Genomic DNA, 24402 nt, shown 5'->3' on the forward strand with positions numbered 1-24402 from the left:
AGTTTAAGAGAAAAACTATTAAGTTTATTCTTTCTACATCCCTTTTAGATGTTTCACAAACTTGATATGTTTCACTTAGGAAGCCACAAGTTTTCTTTTCCAGATATTTTTAAACTCTACTGCCTTCCAACACCTCTCAGCTCTGTTGCAACACTGATTAGTTCAATATAGCCCTTTTTCATATACAGTATCTGTTGGCTTTTCAGCCAGTGTGTAATTTTTTTGCCTTTTGAGGTTTCATGCTCAGAATGGTTTGCATAATATGAGATGATACACATTTTAGGTATCCTTCATCAAACCATGGGCTACATATCCTTCCTGCTATTTGTTCTTCCAATTTTATGCTTCATACAGTGTTAACCCTTCATTACCTGTGTTGGTTTTTTTCTGAGTATCTTCTACCAGTTCTTCATTTAGACATGAAGCACAGTCACTGACTTTTTCCTTTATAATATTTGTTGTTTCATCATCTACTGCAAGAATGTTCCATCAATACATTTCTATAAGAGAAATATCTATTCTCAAACTATGTGACAACTTGATAATACTGAAATTTTGATAAATAGGCCTGGAAATCTGTAAATTAGTGAGCTTTACTGAAATGACCCACTTTAATTTGCTAACTATTCCTATTATTAATAGGAATCCATGTGAATGTAGTCTAATTTAGTCTCTGGCTAAATTTGTAACTCCCCCATTCTTAAATTAATTTGGAAGATTTAAAATGCATCTTCATAGCAAAAATGCTTCCCAAATATATCTCATGAATACTTATTTTGAGTTCTGGTGCCAGCCCTGCAATAATCAAGGACATTTGATAGTGATAATGGATATTTTAAAACAATACATATTTAGGAATAATTTAATCCTCATAAATAGATCTGTTTGACTGGTTGATGGAGCCAAGATTCAAAAATGATCATTTGGGGAAAAACTATTGTTTTCCTGACAAAGAGAAAAAAATAGATTTTAAACACACCAGAGCATATCTTCCCATTATTCTCTGCTAAGACAAAGCTTCAGCAACCTCTCCTCATCATTCTTTCATCTGAGATCCTTTCTCCATCATCACATGATCTCTCACATACCAAGATACTGACAACCACGATTCTCCCTTTTATCTCTTGCCTACACGTCCACCAGTGAGAAATATCCCTTTCTCTACTTTGTAGAGTTTACCTATCAGATTCTCTCCAGAAATACCTCAGGGCAAACACTAATCCCTGCTCTCAGAATAGTCCTGATGTGTTACTGCAGCACACAGTCAGGTGAAAGAAACTGAAAGGAAACTGAAAGCACCCAAGGTACATTTCAGGCACCCAAATACATGCTTCTCCAGGACCTGTTCATAAACCCTTAGGGAGTCTGGGCTATCTGCATGGGCTTTCTGCATGTTAAGTGTGACCTGTGGAAGACATCATCTGAAAAATGGAAGGCTAGAGGGAATTTTATGTTGAAAAAAGTGCTCCTATGTGGAATTGCATTTTATGGAAATGGTTTGCTCTGGCTCACCCTTGGAAAATGTATGGTTTATCCCAAGTCTGTACCCTCCCTGCAGTATCCTGTATCTGTAACCTCATTGGCTGGAGAATGTTACCGCGCCCCTTTGAACCTCTGTGATAAGAGTGCTAAGGCAAGGGGTCTCGGCCTCTTTGCCCTCTTCTCCTGGAGGTCTCCGGATGCTCCCCTTCCCCCTTCCCCCTTCCCCCTTCCCCCTTCCCCCTTCCCCCTTCCCCCTTCCCCCTTCCCCCTTCCCCCTTCCCCCTTCCCCCTTCCCCCTTCCCCCTTCCCCCTTCCCCCTTCCCCCTTCCCCCTTCCCCCTTCCCCCTTCCCCCTTCCCCCTTCCCCCTTCCCCCTTCCCCCTTCCCCCTTCCCCCTTCCCCCTTCCCTTCCCCTCTCCCTCAGTGAATAAACCCTCACCTCATCAGCACCCCACCGGAGTCTGAAGTCTCTTTGCCTGCCAGCACGGGAACAACCATGACCCGAGGACCTGGGGGTCTCCTGGGGGAGCCACCTCGGGAGCCCCCCAAAATTTAAACTACAACACTCCTAGAAGTCCATACTTAAGCAACGAAATCTCCTACTTTCCAACATGTTTCTACCTAGGCATCAACTAATCTCGGCCACACATGCCTAAATTCTTATCTACCTCCCTCAGGAGATCCTCTGTGACTCCACACTCCTCTTTCAATCCCCCTTGACAACTGCTCACATTTTCAGTAGTAAGTAAAGCTTAGAAGAGGTTTTAACTTATTATTCATTTTGTTGCCAGACAGAACATTATGAATAGACAAAACAAATTACCTAGAAGAGAGAAGTAGGTGGCAAAACAATTAGCATTGTGAAGCAAAGAAATGGAAGCTTAAATTAAAAAATAAACCAGTACCAGATAATAGTGATCTCTTGACATTCCCAACTTGCTACATTTAAAATATATCTGTCCATATATCTATATTGTCCATAATGTTACAAAATATCTGAGATCACTTGAAAATACAGGGAAGTTTTCATTCTCACAATCAAGTCTACCTGATCCTCAGAGCAGCTCAGTACACCAAAACATAGGATAATTCTGGATAACATGATTCAGTGTCACACCAACAGTACTTAAGCTAAAGCTCCAGGCTAAGTAACCTAGTTCCTACTAAAAGATGGATAATCTTTTTTTTTCTTTTTTGGAGGGGTTAACCAGTGAGAGGAAAGCAATGCATCTATAACAGATACTGTACAGGTACATTAGAAGTGACAGAATATGTTCTGTTTATACTACTGGCCTAGATGTCTGAAATGCTTGATTTAATTTTCACTGTAATACTGGTGTGATTTCCAATAAGTTATTCACTGATTTTTCTGTCACTTCTCTTTATACATAAAATAGAGTAGTTATTCATAGCTATAATTATCTCTAATTATAGAAAATGCTTTTCTTCCTTACACGCTATAACAGTACTTTCTGTATTTCCTGCAACTGTAGGAAATCTCTAGAACAAATACTGCTTCAGCATTCCCTAAGTACCATGCAGGGAAGAATGAGGACTGGAGGCAGAGGGAGGTTGTGGTTGGTCCATTAATGCTGCTGTCCAGTGCTTTTGTTGTTCATGCTTTTCCCATTCCCATTCTCTGCTCACCCATGCAGCGTGAGGTTCCATAGGCCACAGTCCCTTCAGCAGACACACACATGCTGCAGACTGTGGTCATCCACAGGCTGCAGAGTGGATATCTGCTAACCATGGTCTCTCCACGGGCTGCAGGGGAGCACCTCCTTCCCTCCTTCTTCCCTGCCCCCAGTGTACCCTCTGCTGTCTCTTTTTGTTCTCTCCTCCTCCCTCAGTGGTGTTTTCTTGCCTTTCTTCAATACATTTTCCCCAAGACCCCCCCACCTGGGTGGCCAGGCTCAGCAGTGCCCTGCACAGGGTGGGCTGGAGCTGGAAATCGTCTGTGTGGGTAACTGCTGGAAGAAACCTAGCCCATGGACAGACCATGTTGGAGAGGGAGAAAAACATGAAAAGAAGCAGTATTGGAGATGACCTGTTGTGGACTGTCCACAGCCCTCTATTCCCTCTCCTTCTGCAATGCTTGGGCTGTCATCAATGAAACAGTGAAGTTGAGCCAGGGAAAAAGCATGCTCAGGGGAGAGTGGTTCAGACTTTTTTTCTTACCATCCAACTCTATTTTAATTGAAAATAAATTAGATCAGTTTGCTCAAACTGAGTCTGTTTTGGCCTGTGTTGGTACTTGATAAGTGATGTTCTGTCTCTATCTGAAGTCACAATGTACTGCATCCTATTACCTCTACTGTCCTGTTGAGGAGGGAAACTAAGATCTCTGCTGGGGAGGGATCTGACAGCCAGCCAAAATCAGCTCATCACAAGAAAAAAAAATATAAAAAGAAAAAAACTTTTACAAAAAAGTTCTAAGTATTAATATCAATACATTTAAGTTTTTTTATACACATTTCCTGGAGTTTACCTCTCCTGTTGTTTGTTGTTTTTTAAATCACTCTTTACTTCTCTCTGGGGTAGTAACTATTGACACCTTCCATCTGTTGGGGTAGGGAATAATGAGTCATCAGTGTCTCTTGCCCTTCACCAAGGATGACTAGGATGTTTGTGGGTTTGTTTTTTTTTTTTCCTTTCCACTATCTGGTTCCTTTTAACATTTGCTAATCTGCTTTTACACCTTGGTCTTTCTTTACTGGTTGGCAAGTTCCAATTATACTCAAGTATGCTAGATACGTTGCAAATCATTCCTTATTTGTTCTCCTCACTACTCCTCAAAATGTTTTTGCTTACTTCCAGATCTAAACTTCTCCAACTGACCGCTGGTCAGTTGTTATAGGGATGGGGTTATGACCAGTACCAAGCCTATGAACTCATTAGCATCTCATGCCTGTTCTGCCTTATGCTCCACCCTATTTTTCCACTTCTCTGGGCCTCTGGTCTTATAGGAGGCATATATTTCTCCACACTACATTAGTAAGTTACAGTCATAAGTTTTTAAATTTATAAAGAATAACTGCTTGTTACTGTTACCTGTATAAAAACTATTGTATATCACACAGAGATATGCAAAGGTAAAATCTCTTAGACGTAGACTCCTGGTCACAAGAGAAGTTGCTGCTACACCAAGACCAGGTAAAATAAAAACTACAGACAGGTCAAGACAAGTTCAGAGTGAGCCTCGCAAGCCTCAGTCCTGAGGTCCTCAAAGTCAGGACAAAGCACACAGTTTAACTTCACTCTCGACCGCTCTACCTTCTGTCCTCCCACAGTGCAGGGAGATGGGGGAACAGGGCTTGTAGTGCATTCATCACAAATCTCTGGTGCTCCTTCCTTTGCAGGGGGACAACTTGTCACGCTCTTCCCCTGCTGCAGTGTGAGGTCCCTCCTGCAGGAGACAGTCTTCCACAACTTCTACAACATGACTCCTTCCCACAGGCTGCAGCTCCCCACAGATGGCTACAGCATGGGATGCAGTACTTCAGGTGAAGCTGCTCCAGCATGAGTCCCTAGTGGGGTCACGAATCCTACCAGCAAACATTCTTTAGCATGGGCTCCCCATGGGGTTCATAGCCTCCTTCAGACATCCACCAGCTCTGGCCTGCAGCCCTCCAGGTGGATCTCTGCATCCCCTGGGCTGCAGGGGCACAGCTGCCTCACCATGGCCTCACCATGGGCTGCAGGGGAATCTCAGCTCCAGTGCCTGGAGCACCTCCTGCCCCTCCTTCTGCACTGACCTTGGAGCCTGAGGAGCTGTTGCTTTTGCATATTGTCACTCCTTTCCTTTGACTTCTGCTGGTGTTGCAGCAGGGGATTTTTCCCCTCTTGACTGTGTTATCTCAGAAATGCTGTCACCATCGCTGATGGGTGTGGCCTTGGCCAGCAGCAGCAGGTCCATCTTGGCTGGCATTGGCTCTTTTGGACATGGGGAAAGCTTCTAGCAGCTTCTCACAGAGCCACCCCTGTTGCGTCCTCACTTCCAAAATCATAGGAAAAGGGGCACAAAAAACCTATCAGAGCTGCACAACTGAAACTGAACCAGATAATGGATATTTATCACTTTGTTATAGATGATGATTGATTAGTCCAAAAAGCCCATGCAACTATAAAAAAGAACATAATTATTTCTCAAAAAATAAACTCTTATTTTTTTGTTCCAGAGGATCTGTATCTAGGGTTGTTCGCTTTTGATTGATTGTTCAGGTATTTGTACAAACCAATAAAATGACTATGCTTTTTATCTCATTAATGAGAGAGGATACAAGTGGAGAAAATAAAGTTTTTATTACCAAATGAATAGCACAGCAGGGTATGTCTTGATAAATAGAACATTTCATTTTACCTCATGGGCCTTACTATCGCAGTCCACATCTCCTGTGTAATTTAATGAACTCTGATGGTTGAACCAGTGCCAGTTTTAATACTCAACATTTTAATCAGCTACAAAAATAAGTTATAACTGAGCAACACTTGAATAGCACTTCAGTGTGTAAAGGAATATGTTGCAGAGAGTGATGTTTGCTAGCTTGGATGATTTAGAGAAATTGCTACCTCTGCTGGATGTAACTGGTTGGATATTGGGGGTTGTTATTTCCCCTGCACCAGGCATTTGAATTTTGCTCTTTATAGTCTAATCAGGTTTACTCTTCTGTTGACCTGGCCATCCTCCATCTGTGTTAGTTTCCCATTATTTTCTTACTAAATGTTGACTTTATTGCTGCCATCCAGGGTAGGTCTGGAATTGCAAGCATCACATTCATAGGTGTATCTATGTCCACTGGTGTGCATGTTTATTACTTCCAATAATCCAGGCTTGTAAGTGCCACAATGGCAGAAGGAAAAGCACAGTCCAAGAATGCCTACACAACAGGAGGCATTCTTCTGAAGGAATGGGGAGGTTTTGTTATGTTTGCCTCATACTCCTAGTTTCCTACATATTGAGTTCACAGTGTCCTCTCTCCTTGCAGGGATAGGTTTAAGAAAGGTGATTTCATTTTTGTCTGTTGAACATTTCCAGTTCCCACTGTGAACCCAGCTGCTGGGTGGAGGCACTATGGCGAAGGTGGGGCAGGGTGTGCGTGGCTGAGGCTGATAGATCTCTTCCTAATTACAAGAAGTGGAAATAGCAACAGAGCTAAGATAACTGAAAGTCAGCGGACTTCCAGAAAATTAGACAGTAGATTTTGGCTTTCTATTCTCGTCCATTCATTCAGCCCAATAATGGAAATTGTCATCAAAGTGGCCTAGAGCCTGTTTAATTTGGCATAAGCATTTTACAAAAGACTGCCCTAGTTTTTCTCCTGTTTTTTTTAGAGAATGATATGAAAGAAATGGGGAAAAAAAAAAAAAAAAGAACAGTGAAATGTTCTTTTTCTCTTTCCAAGCAGGAAATGAACAGAATCCATTTACACAGCTATTTTCTACTTTATGTCTTAGTCACTGCAAAAAAAGGGGAGGAATGAGTATGAAAAGTGGAAGAGAGCGTTTTTGTTCAAATTAAGGTAAAGAGATTATGGTAAATCTATCTGTATTTGTAATGGGAAATTCATAGGTCCACATTTGCTATTTAATGATCCTTACAGCAATTGGGGTCAAGGTTTTCCTGATGGAAAGAATGAATTCTTGTCAGGTATTCATGTACTTGCTGTTAATTTTGACACATCTCACATTTTAATCATAAATATTTGCATTGACCAAATATTCACTTAATAATTGTTGTGATTTATTTCATTGCTACTTTTAATAATTATTTCTTATGCATTGCAAAATTGTTGGAATTGCACGTTCAGTCACCTTTCTGACACCTGTAATGCTATGTTACATGTAATTCCTTTGTAAAAGACTATGCAACCTTAGTAACTAATTCTAGAGACGTATTAAAAGAAGTTTAAAACGTGTGTCATATTCACAGTTGGTGTTTCATAAACTCCCTTTTTGTGTAACATTGAAACTTCCACACCCATAGCAATTGTGCTGTACTATTGTGCTGGCACAATCAATTGCATATCTGTTCTGAATTTTCTCCTCCACTGCTTCCTCCTACCCTATTATTTGTCACTTTATTTAATTTCTATGTTTGATACAGTGTCTATTGTTCTAATGGAAGGTTTCTAATAGCCTTCAGTGGGTGTTGGATTGCACTTTGGGCCTTTGTGTCTGAACAAAAATATATATGACAAGCTCATCTGTTAACCAGTTACTTCAGAAAAAAATATTTTAAAACCTAAAATTAAAATACTTGTATTAGATGCATTAATGATCATACACTCCTTATTCAGTTGTTGATTTATAAGTCTAAGAAAATAGTCTATTTTTTTGAGTGTTTGCTTTGTAATTTTCAATTAGGGTTTAAATAATTTTATTTATTTATTTTTTTGTCAACACTTTTAAGGATTCATTTAGTAGGAATTCTACTGTTGATTTAACTGTACTGAAATGCTTAAAAATCAGTCAATTTCTTCAAGATATTGTATTATAGAGATGATTCCTTTGCTCCTCATGATTTTATATATAATACCCCAGAAACTATTATTAACTCATGTATATTATAGGTTATCCAATTTTACCAGCTTTTCTTTTGAAAATCTCATGTATAGCTAAAGTATATGCCTTGGAAAATTCCATCTTGACAGAGAGACAGCCCACCACTGAAAACTTCTCCATACTTTTAGTCTATATTCAAAACAACCCTGCTTTTTTTTTTTTTTTTTTTTTTTCCTAAGTGAGCATTCCTAGATTATTTTATGTCTTTCTCAAGGAAAAAAAAAAAAAAAGAAAAGGTCCTTTTGCACCTACACCTACTTATATCCTTGTGAAGACACTGATCATTGCAATAAGTTTTGTCTTGGCTAGGTATCAAGAATGCATACCAGGAATATATTAACTACTCCAAAATAAGCCTTGTCATGATCAAACAGGAACAAAACCACACATGTGATTGTCATCTTTATCATTAACAGAATTCCTAAATTTATTGCTAATTTCTGGTAATTTTTTAAATTTCACCAAATCTGCTTAACAAAATTTATTTCCTTCAATGCACTATTGACTTAATTTAGCACAACCCAAATCCCAGTATATTTGGGGTTGTTGTTGTAAATTTATTTGTTTTAAACTATTACCTAGAATATTGGGCTGTATTTGAGCTGATCATCTGATTTGTCCTTTCATATTACTTACTCAAAGATTAGGAGCTTTCCAAGACTGTAGATGCAGTTTTTTAAGATGTATTAAAAAACTGATCTTGATAGACAGATGTTTGTGTAAATTACCAGGACTTATCCATGTATAACTGCAATGCCTTTTCCCAAGTTAATAGTTGTCTTGAAAGTGCATCATTATGTCTTAGATATTATGAGCAAGCAAACCAATAATACATAATTGCTTTCTTGTGATCCCCATTCTGCTTTAATTATATCACGGTTGCTGTATTTTCATATTTTGTCATAAAAAAAATTTTTACTGGAAATAAATTTTATTCAGTCAATGTCTAACTTCAAGTTTAACTGAAGAATACAAATTTTACCACAACATCAATAATAAATAATTACAGAACAAGAAAAAAAATAGAACTCAACTTCAAAAGAGAAGTTCTTGCAATGTGACTTGTAGGTATCTATGTCCCCAAACTTTTAAATGCCTTTTGTGATACTGTTCATGTAGTCACTCAGGCAGATATCTGGATATCATTATTTTATTTCTAACACATCTATTGAAGACAAACATTAAAGAAAGATGAAGCACTATATTAAAAAAAAAAAAATCCAAATATATTGCAAAAAGATTCTGGTGTATTTCAAGAAATTATAGTTTTCAAGGGTTATCTCTGAGGTAGATATTTCCTGACCATCTATCTAGTGATCACAAAAAAAGAGATTGTGTACAATTAATGTAGTTAGACAATCCTCTATTTCTGACCTAACAGAGGAAAGAAAGGAAAGCAAGGAAAGAAAGCAAGGAAAGAAAGCAAGAAAGCAAGGAAGGAAGGAAGGAAGGAAGAAAGGAAGGAAGGAAGGAAGGAAGGAAGGAAGGAAGGAAGGAAGGAAGGAAGGAAGGAAGGAAGGAAGGAAGGAAGGAAGGAAGGAAGGAAGGAAGGAAGGAAGGAAGGAAGGAAGGAAGGAAGGGGAAGGAAGGAAGGAAGGAAGGAAGGAAGGAAGGAAGGAAGGAAGGAAGGAAGGAAGGAAGGAAGGAAGGAAGGAAGGAAGGAAGGAAGGAAGGAAGGAAGGAAGGAAGGAAGGAAGGAAGGAAGGAAGGAAGGAAGGAAGGAAGGAAGGAAGGAAGGAAGGAAGGAAGAAAGGAAGGAAGAAAGAAAGAAAGAAAGAAAGAAAGAAAGAAAGAAAGAAAGAAAGAAAGAAAGAAAGAAAGAAAGAAAGAAAGAAAGAAAGAAAGAAAGAAAGAAAGAAAGAAAGAAAGAAAGAAAGAAAGAAAGAAAGAAAGAAAGAAAGAAAGAAAGAAAGAGAAAGTTGACAGTTAATCTTATTCAAAAGAAATCAAATATGGCAGAGCAAAATGTAAGTAAATACCATTTTCTGAATTGAAAAAATATTGTGATAAGCACTGTAAGTGATTTATCCTGAGAGGGAAAGCATGGAAGACAGATCAACAGAGAGTATTGTAAAATTCCTTGCAGATCCTTTGTCTGATATAATTTGTAAGCTGTTTACTAAAATATTAAACCTTTTTATCTTTGAAGATTAAAGACAGCCAAATTAGATTCTGGCACATAGACTTGTAGAGGAATTAGATAGCTTTGTTATTATAATGAGGTCAGAAATAATATTTCTTGGGTTTTGTGAATTGCTAATTTAATTCTTGAGAGCAATTTGCATTCAAGGACACTCTGCAGTTCCATTTTTTAGTGAAAACAATCAATATTTATTCTCTTTTTTTAAAATATTGCTTTCAAAATATACAACTACTTGGCTTGTAAACAACAACCCTCACTGGGGTTACCTACCAGCTGTGAGGCACGGGTGAGGAAAATTGATCAGTAACCTGGAAACGAAACACCATAATGTTCCTGTGAGAACTTATCATTAGGTCTAATTTTGAAAGCTTTTTTGACTGTAAAACTGCTAGGCAAGTCATTGAAACATGAGATCTTCATTATTTGTTCTATAATATAAGCAGTGTTCACTTGGCTGTCAAGATTTTGAAATATACATTTGCTTGTCCCACCATAACTATAAGCAGACATGTAATTAGGAAGTTTTTTCAAATTAATATAGAGATAAGAGATGTTTTGTTCAGATGCATTTAATTGGAAAATTTCTTGGCTGTCTTCTCCCAGAAACCTCAGAGCTAGTAACCATCATGAAAATATGACCTAAGATACTCAAAAGAGTCATCCAGAATGACAAAAGCCATTCTGCAACTAAAGTCTAAGTCAGATATTCTAGACTGTGTTTAATGGCACAAAACACTTGAGTTAGACAACTTAACAAGACTTTTCAAATGCTAAATCCTCAAAAATTACTGAGAATGAGAATGATCAATAAACAACCATTATTCTCTCTCTTTCTCTCATAAATAATTGAAGTCAGTAAAGCCTAAACTGGTGGAAGACAATAGAAAATATAATAACAAAGACAGAAAAATACTTCAAGCAAACAAGATTTGCTATATGGTAAGGAATGGAGTTTTAACTTATAAGGGTATGGACCAGCTGGTGATCACCTTTTTTTAAATAAAAGGTTAAATGAAACATCAGATCCATGAATCACGAGTGAGAAGTCACTTAAAGCTGCTTATTTTACTGGCAATACAGTCTTACTCTCTAAATTACATCTCCCAGGCAGAGACTTAGCTGTGTAAATACCTAGCAACAAGTGCTTAAGCAGGCACTGAAACACTTCAGGTGTTCAGTTCCCAATGGGGCTGGAGGGTGTAAATCAGGTTCTGCAGGAAGATCACTGCCCTACAGGGGTGGTATGTGGGGGTCAGGCATGACAAAGTTAGTGCTTAGACACCTCTGTGTCTTCTCTAGTATTTTGCTTGTTCCTATTTAAAACACTTCAGATTATGATTTCTCACCTTGGATTATCAGCTAATGTAGGACTTCTGCAATTCAGTCTGATTTTCCAATCTCTGTGTATTTGTTCTTTTCCTATATTCTTACAGTTTACCTTTTCAGAATAAGTTTTATCCTGTTGTCTGCCCTAGACTGGAATGTCTTCAAAAGGATATAAGCAATTGAAAACAGCTTTCATAATAGATGAAGGAGCCAAACTTTGGAAAATATAGGTACTCCTTTGCCATACTAACTTCTGTACCTTGTAGGAGAATTTTAACTTCCTGTTATTTTCACATAGTTATGTGTCTCTGTGTCACAGCCAGATTCTGGTGAAATCTACTTCAACCTTTTCCTTCAGGCATGCAGGTTATAATATTCTCTTTGATTTTAGTTTGATTTTAGTTAGAAAACAGTATGTATTACCAGATCAACTGGGATACCTTCAGTGATTTCACCTTTATTCCCTCAGAAGACTTTCAATATGCTGTAGCACAGCTCTTCTTTCTTTTATTTTGTTTTCTTCTGCTGTCTCCCTATAAAGTGTAATTTCATTTAATTCAAAATGTTCAAGCAAGTTCTCACACAGATAACCTAAGCAACATGTGGCATTTATCTAAATTATACAGAACAATGTTTCACTTTTCATGTATTCTAACTACTTTTTTTCCCTAATGCTACCCCAGTAACTCTAAATATATTGTCTAATAAAATGTCTTTACTGGCCACCTTTAACTTATGCAGCATGTTAACTCTACAGCTATAAGAGAATTATCTTGAGTTTGTGCATTTTTTTTCTGAACCACAAATTGTACATGAACCACGGAAGATATAGCTCTAAAGAAAAAAAAAAGGAAAAAAAAAAACAAAAAAAAAAACAAAAAAAAAAAAAAACAACCCAGAACAGACAAACAAAACATGATCCATGCTGGTTTTGGCTGCGACAGAGCTCATTTTCTTTGTATCAGATTGTAAGGTGCCACGTTCTGGATGAGTCCTGGAAGCTGTGTTGATAACATGGGGATGTTTTATCTCTTGCTGAGCAGTGCTCTCAAAGCATCAAGGCTTTTTCTGCTTTTCTTCACCCCACCAGTGAGGAGGCTGGGGGTTATGCTCAGCTTATAAAGCTGGAGGAAGAAAAGGAAGAGGGGCACATTCAGAGTGATGGCAAGCGTAATAAAATCCTGCTTTCCTGAAAAATGGCTGAACTCCTGCCTGCCAATGAGAAGTCTCAATGTAATTTCTTTTTATGTTGTTGGGATTAAGTGAACAATTTTTGCTTTCCTTCTGAAACTTTCTTCATCTTCATTCATGAGTTTTCTCTCTTTTACCCTTCTGATTCCCTCCCCCATCACACTGTGTGGGAATGAGCCAGTAGCCATGTGGGGCTTAGCTGCCTTCCAAAGTTAACCCACAACATGATTTTAAGAAGAAGGAGTGGGGTCCAAGCGATGCCAGTACTTTTGATTTATCTATCCAGGGCTTTAAGCAGTGTTTTACAGAGAGTGAGAATAGGGAAAATAAACAGTTTCAGAAAACCTCTGTGATGGATTTACTTTTATATGTCCTAGTGCCAGTGGATGGGGGGAAAAGCACCTTAAAGGAAGGGAGAAATCCAGAAGAAATCTGCTCTTTTCTGGAAGGGAGAAATAAACCATCTTTTTTAATGTCGGAGAACAGTCCAGAAAATTTCTGAAGAAAAAATTAAATCACAGTTAATCTTCATTTTCCCTTTCACAGAAACACACCATGACTGTCCTCTAAGTTTTATAGAAGCATTTTGAATGTTCCCATAACGTCATCACAGTAATTTCCATACTGCTGAATGCAAGGCTTCAAGGACCAGTTCCTGGACCATGACCAAATGGCTTATACTAAATACTAGATGATGACTAAGTTACTTCCCTGGACAGCTTCCACTTCTTCCACTGCTTCACAAGAGAAATCTGTGGACATATCTTTTCTAAAATCAAATCTAAACCTCCCCTGATGCAAGTTGAGGCCATTTCTTCTCCTATCACTTGTTAATTTGGAGAAGAGAGCCCCAACTGCCTACAGGCTCCCTTCAGGCAGTTGTAGAGAACAATAAGAACCCCCTGACTGTCACCCTGGTTTTGAAGACTTTTTTAAGCCTTCTGTTATGTTCTTCATATTAGAGTCAGAAGTTTCACTTTATCACACTTTCTACTATAAACACTGGCCATGTTTTGCTAACTGTCTTTTATTGTTTACATATTTCTAGGTAGGAGAAAAAATGTGATTGACAGTTAGCTCGACCAACGTGGATTGAGAGGTGGAATTCCATCCTCCAATCCATGGACACCATGGGAAATGTATAAAACTGGGTTTTGTAAATAAACTTGCTCTCTTTTCCTGCTTCGCTCACCAGCGTGTCCTCGTGTAGTTCTTCCCGTGTCCACTGTGACACCTGACTCTCCTTTTCTCCGAGCTAAATCCCAGTTCCCTTGGCCACACCCCACAAGACTTGTGCTCTGAACCCTTTCTCAGCTTTGTTAGTCTGCTCTGGACTTGTTTCAGCACCTCAACATCTTTCTGGCAGTGAGGGGCCCAGAACTGGACACAGGAGGTGTGCCAAGGACAGAGGGACAATCCCTGCCCTGGTCCTGCTGGCCACACTATTGCTGATACAGGCCAGGATGCCTTTGGCCTTCCTGGCCACCTGGGCACTCTGTTTAAGGTAGTTTTTTGTTCCTATGCTTTTTCAGTTCAAATTGCTTGAAACAGCATGAAAAGTGTGTTGCAGGCCACCAGAGCTGTTTTTATAGCATAATAAAATGCATATGCTGGGTGCTCCAGCTGGTGTTACAGGGGTAGTAGAGCAGCACTAGTGCTAGCTCAGGCTAGTGATAGCTTTTCCTTTTTATTTTTTCCTTTTTATCTCTTTTTATTTTTTTTAACCAAATACAGAAACATCACTAGTTCTTGTCTGTCAGAAAGCTAATTGTAATGATCTGTATGACAGCTGGGAGCAAGCTGACAATTAAGCAGGATGGACAGACAAGTGTTCAGTGCCTGAGTCTGCAGCCTGGTGAATGTAATTGTCACTGTAGACATCTACCATCTATCCCTGGATGATCTCTATACCCATCTACCTCTATCAAAATCAGCCATGTGGCACCTGCCACCTCAATGGAACATACCTGCAGCGGGGGGGAATGCAGGCATCATTTCAAAAGTACATTTCCTATATAAATACTCTTTTCATGAAGTCTGAAACTACAAGAATGTTGTAATTTAGTCTATACACACTGTACCTGTCATTCTTCAACAGATTTGTTCCTATTGATGTAAGATATGTCCAATTTAATCATCTGGACCTGTTGGTGCCAAGGTGCACTTTGTTGCCACGTGATTTCTGAAATGCAGAAACATTTTCATGTGGCTATCACTTAGCAACTTGCTTTGAAGTCCTTCCCATTAACCCCAAGGAGAACAGGGCCGGGAAATGTTTTAGGAGTTTCATCTTTTTTTCAGGTGCCTATCAGTGACAGTTTTAGATAGAAGAAATGTTCCCAGGAAAGCTTTTTCATTCAAGAGCTCAACGTTTTTTGTTCTTCCCTCAACAAAAAATGAACTCTGCAAGCTGTAGGCTATGTTTATTTATGCTATAGCACCCCTGGGCTACACAGCCAGTGTAGCAAATTTATGCCACATGTGGAAGCAAACATGAGAATCTTCACTAACATTGTAACAAGAATTTTTCACCTGGAATGGCAAGCTTGATTAAAATGTGTACTATGACTGCTTTTCAGTGTTAGCTACTCATCTGTCATCAACTTTCAAGCAAAAGGATGGAGAATCAGAGAAACAGACTTAAGCAGATTTGTTCACACAGACTTTTAATGAAAGCACATTCATCTGTAGCAAGCTTTAAGTGGTAAGAAAACAGCTCAGTTTTATTAAAGCAAAATCCAAATGCCTCTGTGATGGTGAAAGTATAATAAGCAAGGTTATATGAATTTTCCACATGCCAGAAGGACAAAATATATTTTAAAAAATCTGTTAATAATTATTCAACAATGATTTTTAAAGTGTTAAATTAAATAACCCTACAGATGGGTTTCATCAGGGAAGGTTTTCTCTACTTACTGTAGAAGTGTTCTGTATATTTTTTGCAAATATGGGTATGATCACATGAATGAATGGTTGTATTTCCAAGGCTTAACAAATTACTGCCTAGAAACTGAGACAGTTGACCACATTCTTGATCTTAATCAATAGCAATTATGAGTCACATTTATTTGCCTCCATTGTATTTCATTACATTGTGTAAGAGCAAAAGAAGTCTTGAGATTTTAAATGCACATGCAATAAAATGAAGAAAAAGAAAAGCCTCATCTTATGAAAGAGATACAGCATTTATTGGGCTAAGATGAATAACCAGCTTAAAACCCCACATTTTACATCTAACAATAGCTTTTGTTTATTTAAACTCTTAAAAATATTTAGTCAACATGTCTTTCAAAAGCTTGACAAATTAATGTGTTCTACTATTAAGTAAGATTCATATGTTAGAGTGGGTCTAAACTTTGAAAAGGATTTATTTTACTTCCTTGTGTAGTACATAGTATTTTTAATAGGGTTGTATATCTTCTGAATATAGAAAAATTAGAAAATGGCAAAACCAGTAGGTGATTGTTCTATTATTTTCTCCAAGTCAACAAAACAATATAATGTAATGTCTGATAATGAGGAAAAAATATATCTCTCATGTTTAAGCTTTAAAATTGTTCTGTGATAACATACACAAAAACGATGAAAAAGCTTGAATATGAAAGCATATTTTGACTACATGTTTAACTGAAACCAGAGAAAACCCCTGCCTACCAGCTTCAAACATCTATTCAAAGAGATATGATTTTCTTCAGTAAGTGGTGAATAACTACCAGAATTTTAAAAGGCAATATCTAAGTCAAATATGTAGTTGTATACATTATTTATGAAAATATTTTATCTGACATTTAGGGATCTCTTAGTACAATGACTGTAGAACATGGGAAGGAAGAAATCATTTCTACTGGAGGTTTTCCTATCAAGATCACTAAAACTTTAAGTATAATTTCAAAGACCTTCACCTTGCAGAAACTATTCTCAACTATTTTTATGAAAAGGGCCTTAGCCATAAAGATTTTATGGCACTTACAGGCCTATTAGGTCTGTGACTTGCATGGAAATCTTGTATTTATTTTTACTTAAAAATTGCCATTGATCAACAGTATTTTCAACATATTGTGGCACATTCAGTCAGAAGTCAGAGACAAGACTAAGCAGACCAATAGGGCATATGCATTCTGAAGGAAAAGTTATCTGTATAAAAGGAAGTTCTTATCAAACCAGAAGGCTAAAGGCCTCACTGTACTTGGACTAGACCTTTTAGCATCTGACACACATCTTCAAATCACATTCCTTTCTCTTCAAATGGTGCAACATGTATGCTTCATTTTTGCATCAGTTGCATCAGAATATGTCACCCTTCTTTTATTCCTTCACCACAGCTTTTAAAATTATTCTTTTAGCATGGACTTTTTAATATAATTTTGTACACAGCTCAGAATTATGTTCCTTCTGTACCACTGCCTGCTCTTTTTAAAGGTCATTTTTCTATACAGTGGTATCATATGTAACTTGCTTATTATTTTGCTATCATGCTTGTTTTGCAATCATTCTCTTGAGCTACTTAACAATTTGGCTGCCTGAAATTTTGGAATTCTCCTGTGTCAAAAGCAAGTTTTCAGAACATGCTTTGAGCATGTTTTGAGCAATCTCTATGGTATGGGCAGGATCTCCACTGTGTTCTGTGGTGGTCCCTCTGCAGCCAGGTGCTGACTACTTTTCAGAACTTCAGAAGAATTTGTAGTCAGCCAATGTAACCTCATTTCTGCCACTTTGTGCTGTAGTAGGAAGCTGAAAGTGGCAAAATAAAAACAGTAAATAATACTTTAACTGGAAGCATCTAGACCACTGGGGCTTTGGCAGGACTTTTACTTTCTTATGAAGCTTTTGAAATTCATGTGGTAAGATTCATCATCAAAGAAGGTGAAAAGGAGATGGGCAGCATCTTGTCTGAGACTCAACAGCTTGAAGAACACTCACTATCATAGTAAATGCAACCTCTGGAGAAAAAGATGGAATCTGGTGGCTTCTGGTACCAAAAGGAGGGCTCCTCTGGGTTTACAGATGCAAAATAGGTTCACACTCTTCAAAGTTGAAGAGATAACAGATGTAGCTGCAAGAAAAGAACCTGGTTCACGTAAGTCTAAATCATGAAGACAACCAGGAAGTAATGGTGAGTCATTGTTACAGGTGACCTCCTGCTGCAGGGGAAAGAGACATGAAAATGTCAACCAAACCAACAATCTAGAGAGGTTTTCTGCCCACCAGGGCCCAGGATCCTGGATGTTTTGGGAGGACTATCAAAGGTATCTTTCTGACTATCCCAGAAATAGTTTCCTGTCCAAATACTCAGGATGCTGATGTGCTTGTACAGTAACATATTCAATTATGGGGAACAGGTGATGAGTTAAAGACCTTTGCACAGATGCAGTGCTTTGATCTTATTGAGACTGGGGGAATATGGTGAGATGGCACCTGTGACTAGTGTTGCAATGGAGGGATACGGTCTCTTTAGGAATGACAATGTTTTACTACCCTGTTATCTGCTGGAGGGACAACACAGCTGGACATAGGCGGTCTAATATATTTCTGAAATGCATCAGTGATAACTTCCTCCTCAAAGCTGAGGAGAGGTGGTCTGCTGGTTCTCATATCCCCAGCAAGGAGGAACTTGTTGGGGTGTGGAGGTGAAAGGCAACCTTGGCTGCTATGGCCTTGATAAGGTTCCTCAGGGCAGAGAGGAGGTGAAAAGCAATGTTGAGCCAGGGCACACGTGACTTGGAGACCACTCCAGCCAGGAATGTGTGTGGCAAAATAGAGGGATGGGTCAGTCAGGTTCTCTGAAACAGAAGAGCTTTACTGGTCAAAATAATGAACTAGGAGAAGCTGCATGAAGTATAGGATCGACGCTGAGGAACCCAGGAAAGGGGAAAACATAACATAACCCTATAAAATAATAGGGTGGGTCCAAGGGCAAGGGTCCAATCAGAAACTTGAACTAGCAACATAACCATATTTGTAAAACATAACTGACCATTCATAAAAACATGATCTTATTTAGAATAGCTTCATTAACATACAGACTCCCATGAACCCTTCCTACTCACCACAAATAGAAAGGGGTTTCCCATGGCCTTAGGTTTATGGTTGCTTCAGCTTGGCCAGCTCCCAAAGCAAGATCAAACCATGAACTTCAGGAGGGTAGATCTGGGCTTCCTCAGAGATCTGCTTGGCAGACTCCTGTGGGATAAGCCCCTGGAGGGAAGGGGAACTCTAGAAAACTACCTAGGTTCCTATTCAAGGATCGTCTCATCCAAGCTTGAGTACTCTATTCTAAAAAATACGGTCAGGCAAAAATGTGAGAATGCCTGTCTGGATGAAAAAAGAGACCACAGGGAAATGTTGGAGTGAGAAAGACATCAGTGAATACTTAAGCAAAACGAATACACCTAACCACACAGGTCTTGATGGGATGCACCCACAAGTACTGAAGGAACTGGGAGATGTCATTGCAAAGCCATTCTTTACAGTTTTTTATTAATTGCGGCAACAGGGAGTTCTACCTGGAGGAAAGCAAATGCCACTCCTAAGTTTAAGGAGGCACAGGCAGACACAAGTCCATTTCACCTCAATGCTTGTAAAGGTGATGGAACAACTAATCCTGAAAACCATTTCTAGGTCCATTAAAGACAAGAAAATCAGCAGGAGTGTCAGGAGTACATTAAGGGAAAATAATCCTTTATCAACTTGTTGAACCTCCACAATGAAATGATTGGCCTGGTAAACAAGGGGAGGGTAGTGAATATTGCCTGCCTGGACTTCAGGAAGGCCTTTGACACAATCTCCCTTGTATATAAGGATCACAAGATCCTTATATACAAGATGTTGCTGTAGGAACTGGATAAGCAGACAGAGAGGTGAGTTATTAACTGCTTGAATGGCAAAGCTCAGAGCATGGTGATCAGTGACAGAAGTGTCATTGGAGTCCAGTTAATAGCAGTGTACCTCTGGGGTCAATACTGGCTCAATTTTTTCTCAGAATCTTAATTATGTGTATGAGGGAGCAACTATACCCTCAGCAGTTTGGAAAATGACACAAAAATGGGAGGACTGTCTGATATGCCAGAGTATTCTGCTGCCATCCAGAGGAATCTCAACAGGTTAGAGAAATGGGCTGACAGGAACCTCATAAATTTTGACAAGAAAAGGCACAAAATCCACAAAAACCCAGGGTTGTGCAACTTCCTTTCACCCAGCTGGAATTCAGCCTTCCAGCAAAAGACCCAGTGACTGACAGACACCAATTTGAATGTGAGCCAGCACTGTGCCCTTGCAACAAAGAAGGTTATCCTGGTCTTCATTAGGCATATATTGACAGCAGGCACAGTGAGATGATTCTTGCCCTCTGTTTACTGGTGAGGCCTCGCTTGGGGTGCTGTGACCGGTTCCAGGCTCTTCAGTATGAGACCAAACAAGGGACCACAGAGATGTCTAAGGTACTGGAGCACCTCATCTATGCCAAAAGACTGAGAGAGCTGGCACTGTTCAGCCTAGGGAGAGAAGGTTCAGAGGGATCTCATCATTGTATATGAATGAGTAAAGGGGGCCAAAGGGGATGGAGCCAGGCTCTTTTCAGTGGTGCCTAGTGATACCACCAGAGGCAACAGGTAAGAACTGGAACACAGGAGCTGATGTCTGAACATCAGAGAATACTTTTTTACTGTGAGAGTAGCTGAGAAATAGCACAGGTTGCCCAGAGAGGCTGTGGAGTGTGCATCCATGGAGATATTCAAAGGACATCTGGACATGGTTCCTGGCAGCTAGCTCTGGTCCCACTAGATCAGTCTGGGTGGTTGGGACAGAGGTACTTCCAAACCAAATCAATTCATAATTCCTTGATAAGTCCTTCTTCATTCATTCTACCTGTTTAGATAAGACTACTGTCTCACACCTCAGAGACACAAGCCTGGCCACAAACTTGGATTATGACAGCTGGTAGAATACCTGGTGGCTTTTAAAAAACTCTTTGTAGATGCTTTTTCACAGAAAAACAAACAAACAAACAAACAAAACAAAATAAAACAAAACAAACAAACAAAAAACCCCCCTTAATTCAGTGGACATCTGTCATTTGGTAAGTTAAAGCAGCACATACTCTTCTTTCTCAAATACCTCACCAGGTCCTAACAATGGCTAACCCTTTTGTCTATAAAGATGTTCTTGGCAGGACATATCTGTATCCCTGCCAAGTACACTATGATCTAGTAGCTCACCTGAGCTTCTCCAGACGGTTACTCTTTAACTTATCAATCAAAAAAAGTCAGATTGCTCTTAATGGGGGCATAGCCATTTCCTCTTAGCAAAATATTCCATCTTCTCTCATTTACTCAAATTATAGCTTCACCATAAATCAGCACAATTAAGGCACTTGTTTTCTTCTTTTTGTTATTTAAAGCAGATGGATTTTTGCTATAATGACTTGCAACACTTTTTATTTTTAATTTATTTTCCGTTCCCTGGTATTCCTGCTGGGTGCTCCTTCATCCTGCAGGAGTTCTGAAAACAATACAGCAAAAGGTAGCATGTGCAGACCCACAGGGCACTAGAGATTACAAAGAATTCCTGCTTTATATTTCAACATAGGAAGAAAAATTTATACTGGTAAAAACCCATGAGATGGTTTTGCACTTTTGGAAGAATGAAGACGTACTCAACAGTCACAATTTGGCTCCATCTATTAAGATATAGAAATGTTTGCAGCTGGCCATGGCAATGTATTACTGTCATTACATCTAGCATTTCTAGTACCTCTCAGACTGTACCTTTCCTTGCAAATATTCTGGGAGTTGAGCCTTACAACATCCTCATAAATCATGCAAATATCTCATTTGAAAGATGAACAACCTTAGGCACAGAGCTCTCAAATGATTTGCCCAAAGTCACACAACAAGTTAGTACCAGAGAATAAAACCTAGGAATATTGATTCTCAATTTTGTATTCTAGCCACTAAACTCACTCTTTCATTTTGATGCACCCAAATTCAAACACACTAAGACTGTTGACCTGATTAAATTTGAAAATACTCATGGTAGATTTATGTTCTTCTTTATGCATGACTTTGCTCTTTCTGTGTGCATACAGAACACTTACTACATTTCTGTTTATTAGTAATGCATTTATGTTCTAATATGCTGCTTTTGTAGAACATTAATGTTACATAAAAGTTGTTGCCAGTAGAGCCCTGTTGTGAAACACATCCCATTAAGCATGAGAACAGTGTGTCCAATCTTTTAAAGCACGTAAATTAGCCACAGATATAGTTTAGTTTTTGAGTGCCCTTTGCTCAACACAAAGATACTTCCATATTTAATTCTTCTATTGTTTGCTGCGGGAAGAACCGTTCCACACTTGTCTCAGTAGTAATAGCATATCACTGTGAATATTCAGATACTTATTATTATGGAGACATTTATTTTCTTCCTATACATTGAAAATTATATTCTTTGTCTTCTAACAATAAAATAGCAGGCTGATTCTTACCAGTCATTGTTGATGCTTGAGGCAAGGGTTTTTAGGATCAAAGTCACCAGAGACCACCTGTTGGAGAACATTAGCATAATCCAAGTTTATTGACATACCTAAACAGATGGAGAGACAGTATCACCATTTTTCTACTGAGCTGAATCTTAGGAATAGTTTGAACAAGATTTTCTGAGACTTTACCTTTTTTCCCTTGCTAAGCAGCTAATACACTGACTGGTTCGACATGTGCATGTCTGAGTTAGCAGCGATCTATTTTCTGCAGTGTCTCACCACTAGAAACAGCTGGGTTTCACATCAACTGCAGCAGGAGGAATTGGCTGCTCTGAAAAGTAGTAGAGATTATACAAGTAATTAAATCACACTTTTTTTGGTGATTTTCAAATCAGACCATGAGTGTTCAGTCCTGTGTAGTTTCTAACTTCTCACAACAGCTGTGGCATAGTAATAAATTAAATGTGTAACCTTTTTTTTCACATTGAAAATCATAAGAATTTTCTGGCTGTGAAACAATAAACAGTGAACTAGAGTAATACATGAGGCAAAGGGTTTCTTAATTTTTCATTATATTGCTTTTAATTTAGTTTCCATTTACTCTATTTCCACATGGGTAAAAGGCAGGGAATAAGAATGTAGCCATCTGCAAAATGAAAGGGGGTTTTGGGCAGAAATAATACTTTCTTTAACTTCCTTTTACTGAGAATTTTATGTAAATGTTAACTAGTTTGTTCTTTCCTTGTTTTTACCATGAAATAGAAGGACACCTTTTATACCTCCACAGTAGTTTTAATTGTTTCTCTCCTTCTATCATCTACTTCTTTGTTTCCAGGCATTTGTGACTTATCACTCATGACCTCAGGAAACTATTGTTCTTTCTTAATTCCAAGGATACTTTTATCACAGAAAACATGCTGTCGAGCCTGGTTCCTGTATTTAGGAAACTGTGGTCTTTAAACTTTTAATTTACCACCCATTTCACAGCTAAACTCTCTTTCCCAATCTGCAAAGCTTTTGCATTCCTCATCAGTAGAACTCAAGAAGGAAAAAATTTTTTTTTTTTTTTTTTTTGACCTGGGATTAACTCTGATTTGGCAGGGGAAACCTGTTACATTTTCCTTGGCCCTACAGTTATGTGGGTGAGGTGTTGTTATCTTTCTGCCTTTCAGACAAGTAGCATGGCCATTGACATGTTTAGGGACAAATCCTGAGAAAGCAGGTGTTACAATCATGTGTGCCAGCAGGTGCATTTTCTGTTTCATTAAGGTTTCCACCTACAGAAGAATTTCACCAAAGGGAACCTGGGGAATTTATACTGAGTGATGCATAATTTTAGCTTGCCACTGATTATTCCTTAAGTGTGTAAACTCAGCATATGAAGTCTTTGGATAAGGGATTGTGAGATGAGGGCCACAGAAACTAGAACCATTATCCCTTAAGCACTATTCAAAGAGATTCACAGAAATTTTGCAAGATTGGTAAAACTTGGATCCTTTTTAAACTCTTCCTAACATAGTTAAGGGAGCATCTGTGGTTTTGTTTAAGGTTCTTATTTTGTCCTTTATTTCTGTAAAATCCTATTGCATCCAGTCAGAAATAAAACATGAAATGTTTTGAGTAAGATATCCTAGTGTAAACTTCTATTATTGCCCAGTGCAGCATAAACATGTATGTCTGTATAGATTAAATTGTCTGGCTTTTTCTCCTTTCTTTACAGGGTGTGGAGAGTGTTGAAACTTAAACCTCTGAAACCAAGGGAATAAAACCTGAAGGAAATCACAGAATAGGTCGGGTTGGAAGGGACCTCAGTGGATCATGTGGTCCAACCTCCTTGCTCAAGCAGGGTCATCCTAGAGCACATGCCACAGGATTGGATCCAGATGAGGGGCAAAACCCCACAGTCTCTCTGGGAAATCTGTTTCAATTCTCCATCACTCCCACAGTAAAGAAATTCTTCCTCGTATTCAGGTTGAACTCCCTATGCATCAACTTCTGCCCATAGCCTTTGGTTCTATTGCTTGGCACCACCAAGAAGAGCCTGGAAGAACCCTTTTGACACCCTCCCTTTAGATATTTATGAACTGTAATGAGTTAATGTGAATGGAGCTCGTTGGAATATGAACAGTGTATTTTCTGCAAAACAGCCAGAAGAGATCATTCTCAGCCATGTCTACCTCTTCTTGCTAAACCTTACTAAGACATGTCAGATTTTCTTGACCCAG

Source organism: Prinia subflava, chromosome 2 (genome assembly GCF_021018805.1).
Source record: "Prinia subflava isolate CZ2003 ecotype Zambia chromosome 2, Cam_Psub_1.2, whole genome shotgun sequence".
NCBI classification, from domain to species: Eukaryota; Metazoa; Chordata; class Aves; order Passeriformes; family Cisticolidae; genus Prinia; species Prinia subflava.